Raw genomic sequence first — 20996 nt, forward strand, 5'->3', positions numbered from 1 at the left:
CCAACCCAGCCCTCACGTGGAAATCCCTCCTCGGCAGCTTCTTAGGGACCGGGGGCCGGGGAAGGGCTAGACCTTTCTGAGACACTTTTCCAGTGGATCCTATTCAAACACTCCCTTTCTGGCCACCCAACATTTTACTTCAGTTTAAAAAAAAAAACAAAAAAACAGCTTATAACATGTGAGAATTGCCTGTCCAGCATAGAGTGATTTTCTGAAATCAGTGGGATATTTAAGAGTCCCAATAATAGTCCCAGCAAGCAACTGCAGGAGGTGGTAAAAAAATTATTTTAGTGGATATTTAAAATACACCATACTACCCCTGGCTGCAAGATGTAAATACTTCTCAAGGGAATCATACAAAATAGGACTGTAAAGCTTCCAAATTTGGGAAACTGTAAAAGCCAATGTTAACAGTACAAATGGAAATGAACCTGCCACTAGCTACATTTTAAAAAATAAAAATTACTCACACACCCATATAATTAATTGCTAATTACATAAGAGGCAGTGTTGCCAGCTGGAGATTATAACCCAAGATGTTCCCCCACCCCCCAAGAAGCTGATTAATGGGTGAAAACTGTTGGGGACCAAGATATTCATGCAGTCTCAAAGATCACTTATTGATTACACCAGGAGGAAGGTGCTGTTTCAATGGAGAGCTGGCAAACACCATTTCAATGGCACTGAGCATCACAAATCATAGGACAAACTGATGCGATGGGCCTCTTGGCATGATGCAAGGGAAAGTGCCCATGACCTTGGGAAGTGCACCTGCTACAAATGTTTAACTTGAATTTAATCCTGAGGAAACAGTCAAATCTAAAATACAGAACATTCTACAGCCTAGGTTCTCCAAGTGTGGTCTGCAGGCAGGCAGCCCTGGCGTCACCTGGAAGCCTACTGGGAATGCTAACTCCTAGGCCCCTCCGTGTCTTCCAGAATCAGAGTGTGTGCTTCACCAAGACATCCTCCAACTCTGTGATTCTCACGCATGTAACATTTAAGAAGCACCCATTCTACAAGACAACTGGCCCAACTTCTTCCAAAATGGCAATGTCGAGGCAAAAAAAAAAAAAAAAAATTTATTATTTTTTTTAAAGATGGGGGATGTTCTAAATTAAAGAAAAAGGCTGAAGTAACTTTGAAACCAAATTCAACTGAATAATCTTCAACTGGTTCCTGGGTTTTTTTAATTGACCATAAAGGACACATGGGATTTTATGTGAGATATTATTATTGTATCAGAGCTAACTTCTTGGGTATGCAGTGACATTGTGGTTAAGAAACTTGACCTGTATCTTAGAGACACCTGCTGAAGTATGTGGGAGTGAAGGGTCATGATCTAGGTACTCTCAAAGGGTTCCATAAAAGACAGGTCTTTTATGGAAAGTATAAAATGTAGAAAGACATTTATACTTACAGAGAGTGACAAAAGTATGTAAATGTAGAAAGACATTAATAAGTGGAGACTCCAGGAGAAATTTACATGGGGGTGCACTATACTGTTCTTTCATATCGTCTGCAGGGTTGAAAGTTTCCAGTGAATTTGGGTAGAGCAAGAAAAATTACGTTATTGCTAAAATTAAAAATGTTTAAACAAGTCAAGTATTTGGAAAATAAACATAAGGAAAAAGTTCATTACAACTCTGACTTTTGAGCATCTGTGTTAATTAGCATGTATTAATTTTCTTGGCAATACAAGAAAGAGTACACTTTCTTCCAAAGACCAACTTTTCTCCCAGGTGTCAAAATATTTAAGAACAGTATCAATAGCAACTGCTTAGATCTAGGAAGGCTGAGAAGGTCTCTCATTTCATCTCCAAAAGTAGAGGCTGGTTTCTCAGGAAAAAGCTTACCAGGCAAAGGAAAAATAAATCTGAAACTGTTCAAGCTTTATTTTCAAATTCAATCCCTATACATTCCATTATTTGGCCATAAAAAGGGATGAAGCATAGATATAAATCGGTAAACCTTGAAAACATTCTGCTCAGTAAAAAAAGTCAATCACAAAAAGACCACATGTTGTATGATTCTACTATATGAATGTACAGAATTGGCAAATCTATACAGAGAAACAAATTTGTGGCTACCGGGGCCTGGATGGAGGGAAACATGGGGAGTGACTGCTAATGGGTTTCTTTGCAGGGTAGGGGGCAGGGATAAAAGTGTTCTAAAATTCTATACTGGTGATGGTAGTACAATTCTGTGAACATACTAAAAATAACAGTTTGAAGGGGTGAATTTTATGACGTTTGAATTATATCTCAGTAAAGCTGCTTTTTTTTTTTTAAATCCTATCCATTACTCCAGACTCTAAGTTCTGCTTCATCCTTCCCAGCAGAAGGCAGTTACAGGGAGGACCAAGAAAAAAGAAAAGAAAAAGTGTTAGTCAGTCGTGTCTGGTCTTTGTGACCCCATGGACTGTAGTCCACCTGTCTCCTCTGTCCATGGGACTGTCCAGGCAAGAATACTGGAGAGGCTTCCCATGCCCTTCTCCAGGGGATCTCCCTACCCAGGGATCAAACCCGGGTCTCCTGTACTTTAAGCAGATTTTTTACCATCTGAGCCACCAGAGAAGCCTTAAATTCAAGACCTGACCAGGCAGGACCAAGACAAGCCAAATCCCCGAGGCCTGGGACCCGGTGGTCTGGGATCTAACCTAGCCACAATGCCCTGTGTGACCTTGAGCACATCCTGTCCCTCTCTGACTCTTACCTTCCAGGCTGTAAACTCAAGATCTGACCACAAAGCATTTCAAGGCTCTCCACGCCACTCTATGAGAACCAACTACCAGTTTTTCACCACTGTTTTACACAGCACAGTTAGTGAACTTTCACAGACTCAATAATAAAACTGCATTCAGTTCATCCAAGATCAAGTTTCAGGTACACAGAGTTGCTTTACTTCCTTTAGATGACCTCGGGATTGGAGCATGGCATCTCTATTCATACTTAGCATTTGGGCTCAATTCAAAAGACATAAAGACAGAGGAGAAAAGTCATTTTCAACAATGAGCAAGGATTTTTATAGAAGCTTCCCTCAACACATTTTCAGGATTTCATTTCAGCAGCAGTATCATGACCCTCCACCCCCAAGTGTTAATGCTGGAGGAAAAGGCCAGCCAATGACCTATGAATTCAGTAATTAGGGTTTTTCACACCTAGTAAAGGTTGGTTTGGCGAAGGGACAACTCTTCACTGGGGCTCATCTCTACAAACTCATTTCTCGTCTTTTAAGCAGCAGGAGCCAGACACTGCGGCCACAACGGACAAAACTCTCTGCAGAGCCAAAGGCAACACGCTGGAAGTAATCAGCGCTGATTAGTGTTTGGGGAAATCCTTGGCCTAAGCACACTCTTTGATTCAGTTTTTCCAGTCGAAGCCATCCCGAGTCATGGGGCCTGGAAGGAGGAAATTCCCATTCATGCCTCTTAGACGGTGCCGTCTCCTCTGCAGGAAGGAAGGGCCCACGTTGGAGCAGACAGGAGTGCTCAGAGAGGTCCCAAGGTGCTGAGCCTGGGCGGTGCTTCCAGGCAGGAAGCAGGCGACCCTGTAGCTGGGCTGGAACTCCATCCATTGAAGTCTAGCTTGGGAGACAGGCCCTTGACACTATTTATACCAACAGCTAGGATGCAGAGAGAAGGCTTCTCACCCAGATGAGGAGAAGCATCTGTCCCTCCTGAACCATCAGCCTACGTCACATCTTCTCCTAGAATAGGCTCCACCCACCCAGATTTGTCTTAAAGGGCCCCAGTCTCAATCTCCACAGCTAAAGGAACTGGGGTGGGAGCTGAATCCCACTGAATTCAGCTGAATCACATTCTCCCTTGAGGAGTGAGTGAAATGGTAACAGTCAGGAGCCGTGGGGCAGTCGTGATGTGTGGGGTGCTAGTAGGGCTTGTCTGAAGAGAAAAGGAAACAAAACAGACTCCAGGGAAACAGAAACCAGAGGTAGTCTCCATGGCTTCCTGATTCCTGGTTCCAAGTCTTCCTGAGCCCCACCGCAGGACTGCCCCGGGTCTGTGAACCCACAGTTGTCTGTAAGGGTCACTGGTTGTTTCTGATGCTAGGCACTGGGTAGGGTAAATGTGACAGGTGCCCCTAAGCACAGAAGTTGGTTCAGAGCTAGGCAAATATGACTAGCTGCTGCTGCTGCTGCTAAATCGCTTCAGTCGTGTCCGACCCTGTGCGACCCCATAGACGGCAGCCCACCAGGCTCTGCCGTCCCTGGGATTCTCCAGGCAAGAACACTGGAGTGGGTTGCCCTTTCCTTCTCCAATGCATGAAAGTGAAAAGTGAAAGTGAAGTCGCTCAGCCGTGTCCGACTCTTAGCGACCTCATGGATTGCGGCTTACCAGGCTCCTCCACCATGGGATTTTCCAGGCAAGAGTACTGGAGTGGGGTGCCATTGCCTTCTCCAATATATGACTAGAGGGGTCATCAAATCCTAGGACTTGTATGGGAGTCACAAACAACAATTCTGTGTTTGCCACTCATTCTCTCTCTTTTCTGGCTGGACTTGAATCTGGGAGGCCAAAAGCTATTCTGCCACCACATGGAGCCCAAAAGGACCAAAAGAGATGAGAAAATCAAACCCTTATGACTCATTTGAAGCTGGGGACCCAGCCATGCTTGGGAGGAGCTCTACTATGGGACTTATGAATTCCTGGGAAAAGTGGCTTTTTTTAAAGTAGCTTCATATGGGTTTCTACCACACACCACTTTAAAAAAAAAAAAACAAACTTGATAAACCTTCCTAACAAAAGAACAATTTTATCACTTAAACAGGCTCAAAGTGAGTTTCTCTCACTTCACTTAAAAAAATGATGCCTAATATATCACGAGAATGACTTATCCAGTCTACACAGCTAAAGTGAGATGCACATTTTCTCAATATTACTCAACACTGCAGAGAAAATTCCGTGAAATTTCCCAATTCCATTCCAGTCCATCAGAAGAACTGAAGAGAAGTCTAATGACTTTGGTCAACAGAACAACATGATCCAATCCTTGGCCTTCTAGAATGAATTCCCTCCCAGCACCATGCTAGCTGCCATAAATATTCCCAGCATTAAATCACCTGTAGGGTAAGAACTTGAGAACTGCTTCATGGTGTAAGATGAAAGAGAGGACAAACTTATAGACACGAAAGCTCCTACAAGGGGAACAAACCACAACAAAGATTAAGAGACACAATAATCAAGCGGCGAATGCAAATCAGGAGTTCAAGAGTGTGAAAGAGGACAGTAAGTTCTCTACAGCTGCATTCCAGGCCAAATTTAGAAATCAAGCTGGGATGGGTCAGAAACTGTTCAGAAGTCAAGAAGATGTGTTCAACCTCGGTGGCAGAAAACCCACAGAAACCAAACCCAGGCGGCTTTGCCAAGAATGCAAAATAGGCCTGCACCTGATAATTCCACGGAGGGTCGAGAAAAGAATGGGGTCAACTGGGAAACTGAAGAAATGAAATGGTTTACCCAACTGGCCACAGAAAGAATCTCAGGAATGCTAAAATCTCTAACCTCTCTAATGGGATTCTCTAAAAAGAAAGCAGTGAGGCCATCCAGGGCAACGCAGCCAGCGGGGCGAGTCCCTTACGGGGCTTGCTTGACAGTGTGTGTAGCTGGGACCACCCAGCCGCTGACACTCCAAGGGAAGCCAGCAAAGACAGCCACGCACGGATTTGTGAGGTGGGTTTGTAAAGCACAGCCCAGAGGACTCTGCACAATCACACTGCTGCTTCAGCCTCAGCTTGCTACAAGGAGGGTCCACAGATCCCAAGGCTGCAATTGAGGCTGCTTGGCAAAGGTTCGAGGCAGGTAATGTTTGTTTTCCAGCTGCAGACTGCCTGAGATACCAAAGCAGTGGGAGTGGATAAGCTCCCCGTTATTTGGAAGCTAAGTTAGGAATGCAAAGGTTGGCTTAGGCCTCATGGGCTTGCCCCACTGGTGGTGTGGTTTGGGCAGTGGGGAGGCTTGTTCAGGAAAAGCAAGGAGTCACACCCTACCGAAGCCTGCCAGCATCCCAGCCTGGGTATGCTTTGGCTCCAAGACTAACCAGCACACCAGGGGCACTGGGCAGCCTGAGACGGATGCACACAGCTGACAATTCATCTCTGGAGATCTTTGCTCACATGCCTTCTTGTTTTACAAATGACAATAATCTGTATGGCTTCTCTTCTGAAAACACACAGTACAAGCTCATTCTGTTACAAGGAAAGTGATACTGAATCAAACTAAATTCTTTTCTCCAGAAAGATACCACACAGAGCTCTGGTCTCCAGAGTTCCACGGACTTGGTGCTACTAGTCCAGGCTCAGTCACCTGCGTACCAGTGCGGTGATCTTCATTGGAGCTTCATGTTCCTCATCTGTAAAATGGGGATTAACACTATTCCTCTGACTGTGTGCGAAGACTAACTGAGATGAGGCATAAAAAGCCACCGAGTACATACTAGGCACTCAGTCACTACGGTTAGTACTCAAGTCACATCCTACCTCACTTATAATGCATAATACTCCAGCTTTTTTTTTTTAAACAAGCACGTATCTATTTTGTGATTTAAAACAATGAAGATTTAGAGAGAAAAGAAAAAAATCAAATATACTCAACCTTCACCTATGAAGAGGATGGGATGGACGGGGGAATATGTTTTAAAGAAGCTGTGCCCTGAGGTCTAAGTCCCTCCCTCCCCATCAGGACTTGCATGCATAGACCAGGAGGCTGCCCACCCCACTGAAGGAGAAGGCCAAAGGCTCCAAAAGAGTGAAAGGTAAACAGCCATCAGGCTGCTGGCCAGAGGCCAGTTCCATGGGGGTGGAACGCAGCTGTTTACTCACACACCCCTCCAGATTCAGCAATTGTCCTACTGGTTTTTGCTCCCTGGGTCAGAGTGTGCTGCTGCTGCTGCTGCTAAGTCGCTTCAGTCATGTCCAATTCTGTGCAACCCCATAGACAGCAGCCCACCAGGATCCCCCGTCCCTGGGATTCTCCAGGCAAGAACACTGGAGTGGGTTGCCATTTCCTTCTCCAGTGCATGAAAGTGAAAAGTGAAAGTGAAGTTGCTCAGTTGTGTTCGAATTTTCGCGACCCCATGGACTGCAGCCCACCAGGCTCCTCCATCCATGGGATTTTCCAGACAAGAGTACTGGAGTGGGGTGCTATTATCCAACAAATACTAATCCTACAGGCAAGTTGAAGAGGTGAGACATCCCAGCACAGCCTGGAGTTTTGCTGTGGCAGAGTCCCAAGGATCTGGCTTGCTTCTGGTGCATCTCTTCACAATGTGAGATCTCACCTCCTAGCTGGGAACATGTGCAAGTGTTGAATAACTGAGGCCAAACCCTGAAGCTCCCCACCTACCAATAAAACACCAATAAAATGGTATGGTACCATTCTGGGCAAAGAGAACAGGCAATAAACTCACTGGCATTCTTTCAAGGGCAAATCAGAGTACTTCTGAATTCTTTGCAAGGAAAAGAAGCCCCGATATGTTTCCAAGAAGTCTGATAAGTTTCCAAGAAAGCCACTGTGGTTCTAGTTTGTTGCTCAGCAACTTGACTTACAGTAGAGGAAAAGTCTGGGAGCTTTCCAGGTGGCTCAGTGGTAAAGAATCCACTTGCCAGTGCAGGAGACACAAGTTTGATCCCTGGGTTTAGAAGATTCCCTGGAGAAGGAAATGACCACCTGCTCCAGTATTCTTGCCTGGAGAATCCCATGGAGAGAGGAGCCTGGCGAAATACAGTCCATGGGGTCGCAAAAGAATTGGACACGACTCAGTGAGTAAACAACCTAAGTCTAATAGGAAATATCCTACATGGGAAATCAAGGTGGACAGTGGTGACCTAGTTCCACCCAGTCAGACCAGCTCCAGGTCATCAGGCCTCTGGGCATCACTTTTCCCATCGATGAAATGGGGGTATCTGCATCCTCAGGCCTTCCCTAGATGTAAATTGCAAAAAACAGAGACCCAAGACATCATTTTCCGTAAGAGTTTACTCAAACGTGGAATCACATTTCTATCATTTTTTTTTCAACTATCAAATCCTAATCTAGCCAAGTCCTTCCTATCAGTCTGGCTTGCGTCAGTTGCTCAGTTGTCCAATTCTTGCAAATCCATGGACTGTAGCCCACCAGGCTCCTCTCTCTATCCATAGGATTTCCAAGGCAAGAATACTGGAGTGGGTTGCCATTTCCCTTCTCCAAGGGATCTTCCCGACTCAGGGACTGAAACTGTATCTGCTGTGTCTTCTGCATGGCAGGCGGATTCTTTACCTGCTGAGCCATCAGGGAGTCAGAGGCTACCCAAGTCACATATTTTCCACTCACTGTTCTCATGATCCTTAAACAATTCTTACTTTTGCAGTAAACAAAGGGGTTAGAGAATCAAATCTTTCAGCATCTCCAGAGATCTGTCTCTTCTGGGTGCTATGCTCCTGCTGAGACTCAACAGCCATTTCCAAGAAAACGCAGCTTTTCCCAAGAAGGGGCAGGACAGATGACTGAGGTGAAAATTGCTAGATTTGGGTTGGTTCATGAAGACTCACATCCCAATTCTAGGTAGGCCTCAGGCTCAGAGTGTTAAACAAGGTTTTCAAAAATGTAGTAACATTTGTTTCCATGGATTTTATTTTTGGAGTGAACTATCCTTTATGGCTGGTTTTAGAAAAGGCAGAGGAACCAGAGATCAAATTGCCAACATCCACTGGATCATGGAAAAAGCAAGAGAGTTCCAGAAAAACATCTATTTCTGCTTTATTGACTATGCCAAAGCCTTTGACTGTGTGGATCACAATAAACTATGAAAAATTCTGAAAGAGATGGGAATACCAGACCACCTGATCTGCCTCTTGAGAAATTTGTATGCAGGTCAGGAAGCAACAGTCAGAACTGGACATGGAACAACAGACTGGTTCCAAATAGGAAAAGGAGTACTTCAAGGCTGTATATTGTCACCCTGTTTATTTAACTTATATGCAGAGTACATCATGAGAAACGCTGGACTGGAAGAAACACAAGCTGGAATCAAGATTGCCGGGAGAAATATCAATAACCTCAGATATGCAGATGACACCACCCTTATGGCAGAAAGTGAAGAGGAACTAAAAAGCCTCTTGATTAAGGTGAAAGTGGAGAGTGAAAAAGTTGGCTTAAAGCTCAACATTCAGAAAACGAAGATCATGGCATCTGGTCCCATCACTTCAGGGGAAATAGATGGGGAAACAGTGGAAACAGTGTCAGACTTTATTTTTCTGGGCTCCAAAATCACTGCAGATGGTGACTGCAGCCATGAAATTAAAAGACGCTTACTCCTTGGAAGGAAAGTTATGACCAACCTAGATAGCATATTGAAAACCAGAGACATTACTTTGCCAACAAAGGTTCGTCTAGTCAAGGCTATGGTTTTTCCTGTGGTCATGTATGGATGTGAGAGTTGGACTGTGAAGAAGGCTGAGCGCCGAAGAATTGATGCTTTGGAACTGTGGTGTTGGAGAAGACTCTTGAAGAGTCCCTTGGACTGCAATGAGATCCAACCAGTCCATTCTAAAGGACATCAGCCCTGGGATTTCTTTGGAAGGAATGATGCTAAAGCTGAAACTCCAGTACTTTGGCCACCTCATGCGAAGACTTGACTCATTGGAAAAGACTCTGATGCTGGCAGGGATTGGGGGCAAGAGGAGAAGGGGACGACAGAGGATGAGATGGCTGGATGGCATCACTGACTTGATGGACATGAGTCTGAGTGAACTCTGGGAGTTGGTGATGGACAGGGAGGCCTGGCGTGCTGTGATTCATGGGGTCGCAAAGAGTCAGACACGACTGAGCGACTGATCTGATCTGATCCTTTATGGCAAGTGATAGTGGTTTTCTATTTATGATTGTGTTCTATAGTTTCCTTTTGAAATGAAAGAACGTAAAAATGAGTAGATGTAGGGAATTCCCTGGTGGTCCAGTGGTTAGGATTCTGAGCTTCCGTTGCAGGGGGCATGGGTTTGATCCCTGGTCAGAACACTAAGATCCCACATGCCTTCAGGTGTGATGAGGACAAAAACCAAAAAAACAAAACAACAACAACAAAATGAGTAGATATAAAGAAAAAATATGCAGAAAATAATCCTGGCACTCTTAGCAGGCGGAAATCATGATGGTAATATAAGAAGATCAAAGGACTTTGAGGCTGGTCTGGTGGAAGGCTGTGGTCATAAACAGCATTGTGGCCATTTTATAATTGTAATAAGAATACTTATTACAATTTGTGTGGACGGTGCTGTGGGAATACAAGAAAAAATGATGACCTCCACATGGGGGATCTGAAAACAGATTCTCCGAGGGAAGAGGCACCTGAATTGGTTCCTGAACTAAGAGGAAAAAAATGAGTGGGGTCTTGCCTGGTGGTCCAGTGGCTAAGATGCCAAGTTCCCAAAGCAGGGAGCCTGGGTTCAATCCCTAGCCTGAGAACTAGATCCCACATGCTGCGACTAAAACCTGATGCAGCCAAATAAATAAATTAATTAATTAATTAAAAAAAAATATATATATATATCGGAGAAGGCAATGGCACCCCACTCCAGTACTCTTGCTTGGAAAATCCCATGGATGGAGGAGCCTGTTAGGCTGCACTCCATGGGGTCGCTAAGAGTCGGACACGACTGAGCGACTTCACTTTCACTATTCACTTTCATGCATTGGAGAAGGAAATGGCAACCCACTCCAGTGTTCTTGCCTGGAGAATCCCAGGGACGCGGGAGCCTGGTGGGCTGCGGTCTATGGGGTCGCACAGAGTCGGACACGACTGAAGTGACTTAGCATAGCATAGCATAGCATATATATTTTTAAATGAGTGCTCAAATAGAAGAGGGAAGAGTAAGGGCCAAGGTTTGGGCTGTGAAGGAGAACATGCTGTCAGGGTAAGGCGCTCGGGGCAGCTGATGTGAAAACTGAGGCCATCACCAGCAGCCCACTGGGCACAACGGGCTTTGTAGGCTCTTCACAGGGTAAAATTCAAGCCACTGTAGATGAAGGGGAGGTCAAGTTCAGGTAGTTTCCTGGAGACAGTTAAGAACTAAATGGTTACCCGGAGCACCACACCGCAAAGGGACTCAAAAGTCAAGTCTGGGCTCGGCAGGAAAGAACAGTATGGGCGTCCAGCAGTGTCTGCTGAGAAGAGAGAAAAGTGCAGCCCGCTAATTGCTGCCCCGATTCTGGGTCAGTGCTCAGAGCTTGCAGATGAGGAAACGGAGGCCCAAGGGCAGGGCTGACAAAGAGCACAGTCAGAAGAAGAGCTAGGTGTGCCAGCTCTGCGTTCTTCTCATTCTGGGCTCTGCAGTCCCCTTTCATCTGAGTCAGAGCATGCAAAGCCACGGACTCATTACAAAGACAGCAAATCTGCTCTTAGGTCTTGAGTCAATTAATTAAGAGGCTTAAATTTATAGGTCCAAAACAATTATGCTTTGTAGCATAAGGGCCCTGGTGAGATCACCAGAGAGAAAAGGATGGTCTCATTTGAAAGTACATCACAATAGAAAGTTAATCCCAGTAAGACTCATTCCCATGCTGCCACCTCAGGTCACGTATGTTGTGCTGAGCCAGACATCACACGTGGTCAACTCATCTGTCCAGTGACTAAGGTGGTCTCCTCTGGCTGGGGCTTTGATAAGGGAACAGTCTTGACTGTCCAATGAGGAATTCTTGAAGCTTCCACTTTACACCTAACAGAACCTTCCAATCTGGAATAACACTCAAGATGACCCAGGCTGCTGGTTTGTCAGAAGTCCAAGCCCCATAACCACGATCTTTTTTTAGTTTTTAATTGGGAAGAGTCCCCAAGGCTGAGCTACATTTTCCTCTCCTTCAATGAAGACTCTGGAAGGTAATCAAATCCCCTATTCCTCACTCATTTCTTCTTTCAATTCTTCCCCTTAGAAAGGGGAGTGGGGTGCCTCTTGCTGCCATTTTATACGTTCTTGAGATGGCACTCTAACAAATCTGCAATACCGAGGGTCACAAATGATGTTAATTTTCAAAGCCATGAAAATTATGTCATTTAAAGGCAAAGTTTATTTAATATCCAAGTCTAACTAACGCCTTTTAATTATACAGATGATAACGTAAAAGAAACCTCAAGCATGCTACACTTCATGCTCTTTTTTTTTTTTTTCCTGTTTGATCTGCTTGTGAGGTGAAGAGGTAGTCTTGCTTCAAGGGGGGACAGAAGTGATCACTCTAAGTCACAGGCCATATAATACCACAGCCAATGATACCAGTTTCATGAAATGAAGGAGGTTTCTAAATAACAAGGAGCAACTTAAGGTAGAAATGATTCAGTATGAGAAACCCCTCTGAGGTCCTTTCTCCCAGATGTGGGGGAAGACAGGACATGTGATCTAGGTTAAGCCTATCCTAACACCAGTGATTGGTTGAAAAGAGGGCAGATGACATAGGCTGGTCCAATCAGAGAGAACCTCAGGGATTTCCTGGAGCAGGGCCTGCCTGTGGGAAGCGTGGGTGTGGCTATGGGGGCCAGGAACTTCTATACCAGCCTGTCCATGAGACAAAAGAATCTTAGAGAAACAGAGCCAAGGTTCTGACAATCCGGAAACCCCTAGATCAAAATGTACCTGCAGCCTGCCCCACTGCTGCACTTTCCAGCTGCAGGAGCCAATGAGCTTCCTTTTTAGATGAGCCAGGATTAGTTGGGCTTCCTATGACATGGAACCATGCACATCCTCACTGATACATTTGCTTTCAGTCTGTTTCTTCTGCTTCCTGGCTATGTGGCAAGTCACTAAACAGCTCAGTGTCTCGGTTTCCCCATCTGTAAAGAACAGATAATACATACTTCATAGGGCTGTTAGAATTCACGAGATACTTGATGAAAAGCACCACTTAGCTGTCTCCAGCACACAGCAGATGTTAGTTCTCCTACCTCTCCTTGAATGATGGCTTTGAGACACTCTATTTTATTCTCAAGAAGCACCCACCACTTATACCATGGTATAAGGACTTCAGGGACTTTTTCCTACAAGTAAACTAGTTCTAGAATCTGTTGACAGTGAGAATGAAAACCTTTGTGGTGGAAGACAGACAAATGAAAAGTGACTAAAGCCACAGCTGCTTTTACCAACTAGCTTAAAAAGTACTCTCTTTTATGGGGGGAAAAAAAAATCACTTCTTGTGGCTAGGATGTACAAGAACTGGAACTCTCATACACTGTTGGTAGAAACGGAAAATGGAAAACCTGGAAAACAGTTTGGCAGTTTCTTAAGAAGTTAAACGTATACCTACCATATGATCCAATCATTCACTCAGGAAAAAAGGAAGTATCTGTCCATATACAGACTTGTACAAAGTGTTCATAATAGCTTTATTTGGAACCAATCCAGACATCATTAACAGAACTACAGTATATGCATAAAGTGAAATACTGCTTAGCAATAAAAAGAAATGAACTGTTGATGCATGCAATATCAAGGATGAATTTCAGAATAATTACAATGGCTGAAAGGAGGCTTTTTTTTTTTTTTTAAGTGTATACTGTAGGGTTCCATTTATATAATATTCTAAAAATTGTAAACTGACCTACTGACAGAAGGCAGATCAGTGATTGTGTGCAGATGGGAGGGAGGAATTACAGAGATGCAAGAAAGTTTGGAGGCTAGATAGATATGTTTATTACCTTGGTTATGGTGGTGGTTTCACAATGTTTCACAATGGGTGTGTGTGTGTATCTCAAAACATATCAAACTGTACACTTTTTTATACAGACACTGAGATAGAGACTCAGCAAGATTTCTTTCAGAGCAAAATAGGGAAAACATGGCACACGACTGACGTTTAGAAGCTGAGATTTTGCCCTTAGTTCAGCAGATACAATCATTTCTATCTCTTTTTAAAAATATTTGTATATATACATTGCAAAATGATCACAATAATTCTAGTTAACATCTGTCACCACACGCAGCAACACAGTGTTATCAACTATAGCCACCATGCTGTACGCTACATCCCCAGGACTCGCTTATTTTATAAGTGGAAGTTTGTAACTTTTGATCCTCCTCACTCATTTTGCCCACCCCTCAACGCTGGCCTCTGACAACTATCAATCTCTTCTCTGTATCTATGATACAGTTTTTTTATGTGTGGGCGTATATGTGTGTTTTTTTTTAAGATTCCACATACAAATGAGATCAGATGATATCTGACTTATTCGACCTCAAGGTTCATCCATATTGTTGAAAATGGCAAGAATTCATTTTTTATTGCTGAATATGTGACATACATATATCACATTTTCTTTATTCATCTATTGTTAAACATTTAGGCTGTTTCCTTATTTTGGCTATTGTAAATAATCCTGCAGCGAACATCAGGTGCATATTCCTTTTCTGAGTGTTCCTGTTTTCTTGAGATAAACACCAGAAGTGGAATCACCGGATCATAGGGTTGTCCCCCTTTTAATGTTTTTGAGGAACTGTCATACTGTTTTCCTGTAGTGGCTGCAGTATCCAAGTGTTCCCTTTATTCCACATCCTCGCCAATACTTGCTATCTCTTCTGTTTTTAGGTAGTAGCCATTCGAACAATTGTGAAGTGATAGTTTGTTGCTCCATTTCCCTTTCATTTTTTTTGGCTGCACCTTGGGGCATGAGGGATCTTAGTTCCCAGATCAGGGATGGAACCCATGCCCGCTGCAGTGGAAGTGGAGTCTTAACCAGGGAAGTCTGTCACTGTGGTTTTGATCTGCATTTCCCTGATTAGTCAAGGCTATGGTTTTTCCAGTGGTCATGTATGGATGTGAGAGTTGGGCTATAAAGAAAGCTGAGCGCCAAAGAACTGATGCTTTTGAACTGTGGTGTTGGAGAGGACTCTTGAGAGTCCCTTGGACTGCAAGGAGATCCAACCAGACCATCCTAAAGAAGATCAGTCCTGAATATTCATTGGAAGGACTGATGTTGAAGCTGAAACTCTAATACTTTGGCCACTTGATGCGAAGAGCTGACTCATTGGAAAAGATCCTGATGCTGGGAAAGATTGAGGGCAGGAGGAGAAGGGGACAACAGAGGATGAGATGGTTGGATGGCATCTTCAGCTCGATGGACATGGGTTTGGGTGGACTCTGGGAGTTGGTGATGGACAGGGAGGCCTGGCGTGCTGCGGTTCATGGGGTTGCAAAGAGTCGGACATGACTGTGCGACTGGACTGAACTGATTAGCAATGCCAAGCATGTTTTTACATACTCACTGGCTGTTTGTATGTGTTCTTTGGAAAAGTCCATTTGAATCCTCTGGCACCATTGTCTGGGGTTTTCTGCTTTTGAGTTCTTTATATATTTTGGATATTAATTCCATATCAGATACAGATTTTGCAAATATTTTTTCCTATTTGGTAGGTTGCCTTTCCATGTTGTTGATGGTTTCCTTTGTTATGCAGAAACTTAACAATTTGATGTATTCCCATTTGTTCACTTTTGCTTTTGTTGCCTTTGAATTGTACACTTTTAAATATGTCATTTGTTATATGTTGGTTATAACTCAATAAAGTAATCTTTAAAGTTAAAAATTTTTGAGCTTATACATTCAGCTGCCTGGAACACCAAGACCACAGCCCTCATAGATAGGAACCACAAAACCACAAAATAGATAAGCTTGATTTTGGTCACAATGCAAAGGTGTTCTTATAAAGTAGCTAACTGGTAACATTCATTTCATCATCAAACCATCCCCAACTCTGGACTTTCTCCCCTACTTTTAAAGACAATGCAAACATACCAGCAATCCCTTGAGATAGCTCCTTGAGAAATACTGCCTTCACTTAGACAAAAAGCCATTGACGAGAAGCTCCCAGAGGCAAACATTAGACATTCTCTCTGCCTTTGAGAAACCCAAGCCTGCCGTGTTCACAAACAATGGAGGGGCCTTACATTCTAAGGTTATGAGCTCAGGAGTTTCAACACATACTTGGGGAGTGGGAGGGTAGAAGCCTTGCGAAGTGTAAATGTCTTCTGTCCTAATATCATCCTGACATCTTGAGGATGATCTGTTTTCTTTCTAACGAGCTAGGCCCAACAGGCAGACAACAACAAAACCTTTTAACTTCCCTTGATCACTTTCAATAATACACTGTACCGGCACTGAAAGTATGTGTGTGAAGTTGCTCAGCTGTGTCCGACTCTTTGGAATCCCATGGACCATACAGTCCATGGAATTCTGTAGGCCAGAATACTGGAGTGGGTAGCTGTTCCCTTCTCCAGGGGATCTTCCCAATCCAGGGATCAAACCCAGGTCTCCAGCATTGCAGGCAGATTCTTTACCAGCTGAGCCACAGGGGAAGCCCACTGAAAGTATAAAAGGGAAATAACACACACACACACACACACACACAAACAGAGGCAGAAGAACAATACAATCACCATGCAACTGAACAACTAAAATGTTACAAAGAGTGGAAAACCCCTGCACATCCCTTCATGACAGCACCCTTTATCCCCTACTGCAGGCAATCTCTGTCCAAAGTGTGGTGATAATTATTCCCATAAACAGAGCTGTATTTCTATTATCTATGTAAAACTTTATATAAACAGTATCACAGAGTGGCTATCTTTCTGCAGTTTGCTTTTTCTTGTCAACATTGTGGAACTGATGCAGGGTGATTAGCCTGGAGATGCTGCTGATGCCTGTGACCATTCAATTGACCCATGTCTGATTTAAGCCACAGATATGATGGGCACTCCTGGGCCAGCTCAGATCTCCTCGCTGGAACCACCGGTCTACACAAGCACAGGTCCCTTCTTTTCCCTTTTGCCCCTGCCCCCGCCCCAGAGTTATCATGCAGTGTGCACCCAGAATGGAGGTTCAAAGGAATTCACGTCTCCATCTTTAAGGAGATGGAGAGAAGAGGAGCTGGTGGGTCTCCAGCTTCCTGTCCTTCTCCAGGTAGACAATTCTCGCTGCATTCTGTACACTCCTCAGGAGATCCCAGCAGAACTCAGTCCCTGCTGCCCACAGCAATGACCTTGATAATTTACCTTAATATTGGTTTCTCCTCCTTCTCTCTTCCATTCATCATCCCTCCTTCCTACTTTCTGGGATCATCCCACTCCCAAAAGGCACCTCCACCTGGAGGCAGGTCCTTGCACTCAGCGGATTCTCAGGAGACCCCAAACTAAGCAGCTGCTGCTGCTGCTGCTAAGTCGCTTCAGTCGTGTCCGACTGTGTGCGACCCCATAGACAGCAGCCCACCAGGCTCCGCTGTCCCTGGGATTCTCCAGGCAAGAATACTGGAGTGGGTTGCCATTTCTTTCTCCAATGCATGAAAGTGAAAAGTGAAAGTGAAGTCGCTCAGTCGTGTCAAACTAAGCAGAGTTATAGCTTATTCATTTTTATTGCTCTGTACTCCATTTTTATTGACATAATTTTAAAGGATATGCCCTTTATGATGGAGTGTTTTAAGAAATCAAGTTTTTAAGTGATACTTGATGACAAAGTATCATCAAATGATGAAATACAAAACTACATCCAGTCTGACTCCTAAGCTATTTATAATGTGTTATATAAATATAGGTGAGAAAACCAGAAGGGAATGGTAACAATGCCTTGGTTATCTATGAATAGTGAGGTTATCAGCGATTTTTCCCCTTTTACTATTTTTATGCAATTTTCCAATTTCTATGCAAAAATGTATATTTACTCCTATCTAGGAAAGAAACAATAAATACTTTACAAATTATTTCTATTTTACAAATGATATGCAATCAGTAGGATTCCTACCAAAAAAATCTGTATGAAGGCACAGGTCTCAAGAAGACAGGATAAGTAGAGATGGTTGGATAGCATCACTGACTCAATGGACATGAGTTTGAGCAATCTCCAGGAGTTGGTGATGGACAGGGAAGCCTGGTGTGCTGCAGTCCATGGGGTCACAAAGAGTGGGACGCAACTGAGCAACTGAACTGTACTGAACTGAACTGAGGCAGGATAAACAGTAGGAAGGATCTGAGAGGGAGCAGAGGGTGTGGATATGACCCCTGGGTATAAAACAAAGGGGCTGAGGGAGGTAGAGAGATAGAGGAAGACGCCTGTGGAATAAGACACACATCTTCCCCATCACACTCCTCCTTCCCCCCAAGCGAGTCCCAACCCCTTTTCTGATTCCACCTCCTACAACAGGCCCACCCAGCACCCAGCCTACTTGTCCTTCCTGGAACAGTTCTGATAGAAGTCTGGATAGAACCTGTGCACTTTCAAGGAAATGACTGTGCACTCAGCTCTGAAAAAGGCCTCATGGTCTCAGGACAAACCATCCTGCTTGCCAGATATGGACTCAAAAGTAGGCGTGTGATCTAATTTGGGACGATGGGACATAAGGAGGATCTGTTACCACCTTCCAGGAAAGTTGTTCTTGGCTTATAAGAACTCCCAGGAACTGTCTCTCAACCTCAAAGGAAGAAATCTCTGCTATGGGAAAACACACAAGGGGAATCAGTCTCAGGAACAATGAATCCATGAGAGCAGAAACTCCAAGAACCTATGTCCTTGATGACATCACTGAGTCACTGTGTCCCAGAAACCCATAACCCACTCTGTCTGGGCTTGCTGACATGCACAATCAATTTTTTTTGTAAGTGAGCCAGTTCAGGGTCCCATTCCTTGCAACTGAAAGGATTCTAAATGCCCCATTTTCTCCTTGAGGACTCTTCTTTTCTTTTTTTAATTTTATTTACTTATTTTTGGCTGTGCTGGGTCTTCATTGCTGTGTGGGCTTTTCTGTAGTTGTGGCAAGCAGGGGCTACTTCTAGTTTCTTTGTGAGGCCTTTCTATTGCGGTGGCTCCCCTTGTGGAACACAGGCTGTAGGCGCACAGGCTTCAGTAGCTGTGGGCTCTCAGGTTCCTCAGCTGTGGCACATGGGCTTAGTGCTCTGTGGCATGTGGGATCTTCCCAGACCAGGGATGGAACCCATGTCTCCTGCATTGGCAGGTGGATTCTTTACCACTGAGTCACCAGGGAAGCCCGAGGGCTCTTCTTGCTATCCATTTCATCCATACACAATGTCTTGGGGTCCTGACACCATTTGTCCCAAACCTAACACCAATCAGCACCAACAAACCCAACCCCAAATCTGACATCTCCCTTCACCTCACTCACCCACCAGCCTAGAGCAGTAAAAACTTAACCCTTTCAACCAGAAAAGTGTGGGATTGATTCCCTGACAGTGTTTTCCAAATACTTCCCATGTGGCAAGTACTTTACTCATTAAATCTTCACACCCACTCCTACAGGTAGAAACTATGATTATCCTAGGTTTACTGGTGAGAACACTGAGCACTAACCCAGAGAAACCAGGTAACCCAATACTACATCACACAGTAAATGCCAGATTCGACCCCAGAGCTGCCCAACTCCCAAGTCCTCACTCTTAACCATGAGCTCCCCATTCCCAGAAACCCAAGGGAGGCACGTCATGTCATCAACTAGCAGATGGACAGAAAAATCTGACTCAGCCTCATACCCCGACTACTTAAGAGCATACCATCCATTCCTGGAGAATAGCCAGAGGTAATTCTGAGATCCAATCCTGTGTTCATCTTGCTTTGTAGGAACTATGGGACATGCTAATCTGAGGGGAAGGGACCATACTACAAACAGTATATTCAGCATATTTGCTTTACTTTATCTACTGATAGGGACTCCAAGAGAGTTTCAACTCAAAGCAAGCTTTAGGGAGGCAAAATCGGTTACCATCACATAAACGGTTAAGATGGATTGTTACTGTAAGAACTATGACACAATTTCAACTAGGCTACAATAGTTGAAACAATGTATCATAGTTCAACTATGATATAATTTCAATATGTTTTGTTTCTTTAGAATTATTCTGGATTTGTTATGTGCTCACTCAGTCTTGTTCGACTCTTTGCAGGTCAACCCCATGGACTGTAGCCAGTCAGGTTCCTCTGTCCAGGCAAGAACACTGGAGCAGGTTGCCACTTCCTACTTCAAGGGATCGTCCTGACCCAGGAATTGAACCTGCATCTCTTGCATCTCCTGCATTGGCAAGTGGACTCTACCACTTTGCTAACCTGGGAAGCCCAGAATTATTCTGGACTGAAATAAGTTTATTGTTCATTCAAAATACTCAAATTTAAAAATTATTTTCTTAGCCATTTTTCCAAGCCCCAATCCCCTTTATGCTCCTAGCCTCCAGCACAGCTCCCGGTGCACAGCAGAGGCTCCACAAGTCTTTACTGAACAAATTATCTATGCATTACTACTCTGTGCTACAGGTGAGAAAACTTTATTCTCCTTCCAATTCTTTCTCAACTCTTTGGAGTAGGTCAAGGAAAAAGGCTGAGTGTGCTGTAGGTGACTTTGAACACCTCTTCACCTCTGGCTAATTTTCCTTTTAACCAAAAGAGTAGGCCTCCTGCTGAGAACAGGCAACAGCACCAGCTGGGATTTAATGACACTGTTTGGGGTTTATTTATGGTTACCTTCGATTTACCTAGTGACACTGCTTTTCCATATTATGAAAGTCTCCTTTCCAAATACATTTGTTTTACAAGTGAGTCAGTCAACTGCGGGGGAGGGGTGGTGAGTGAAAATTGAATAAGAGACATGGGAGATGGCAAAAAGAATAAAGGTGGTTCCTTTACAAATAACTGGATTTGGGGAGACACAGGCACAGGCCAGATTTCCCACTTTACAGATGGGGAAGCAGGCTGAGAGGTTGGGGCTCTCAACCCAGGATGACAGAAGCAGGCCTGGGACTAGGGTACAGTGTCTGGTCCTGCCATCTGCCTGGGACCGGAAATCCTGACAAATCCAACTTGCTCTGGGCCTTTTCCAGGATGAGAAACTGGTCTCCAGATGCAGAGCTGATCTTATTGATAACACCCAACCGATGGTCAACTTTAAAAGCTGACGAAAAAGAAACAAGAGCCATTGTATAATGGTTTAAATTTTTGCTCTATCACATGGAAACGGTACTCAGGCTGACTAATAGC

General features: G+C 44.2%; 1 protein-coding gene and 1 long non-coding RNA gene across 7 annotated transcripts in view; both read right to left on the reverse strand.

Annotated features, from left to right (window-relative positions):
- Positions 1 to 20996, reverse strand: part of FLNB (filamin B) — a 139365-nt gene that overhangs the window by 103123 nt on the left and 15246 nt on the right. The gene's annotated exons all lie outside the window — the stretch shown is intronic.
- On the reverse strand, positions 1288 to 10403 carry LOC129635088 (uncharacterized). The gene is made up of 2 exons (XR_008706095.1): positions 2716 to 10403; positions 1288 to 2330 (listed from the first exon to the last, which is right to left on the reverse strand). It is a non-coding gene; the product is annotated as an uncharacterized LOC129635088 (long non-coding RNA).

Source organism: Bubalus kerabau, chromosome 20 (assembly GCF_029407905.1).
Source record: "Bubalus kerabau isolate K-KA32 ecotype Philippines breed swamp buffalo chromosome 20, PCC_UOA_SB_1v2, whole genome shotgun sequence".
Classification (NCBI taxonomy): domain Eukaryota; kingdom Metazoa; phylum Chordata; class Mammalia; order Artiodactyla; family Bovidae; genus Bubalus; species Bubalus kerabau.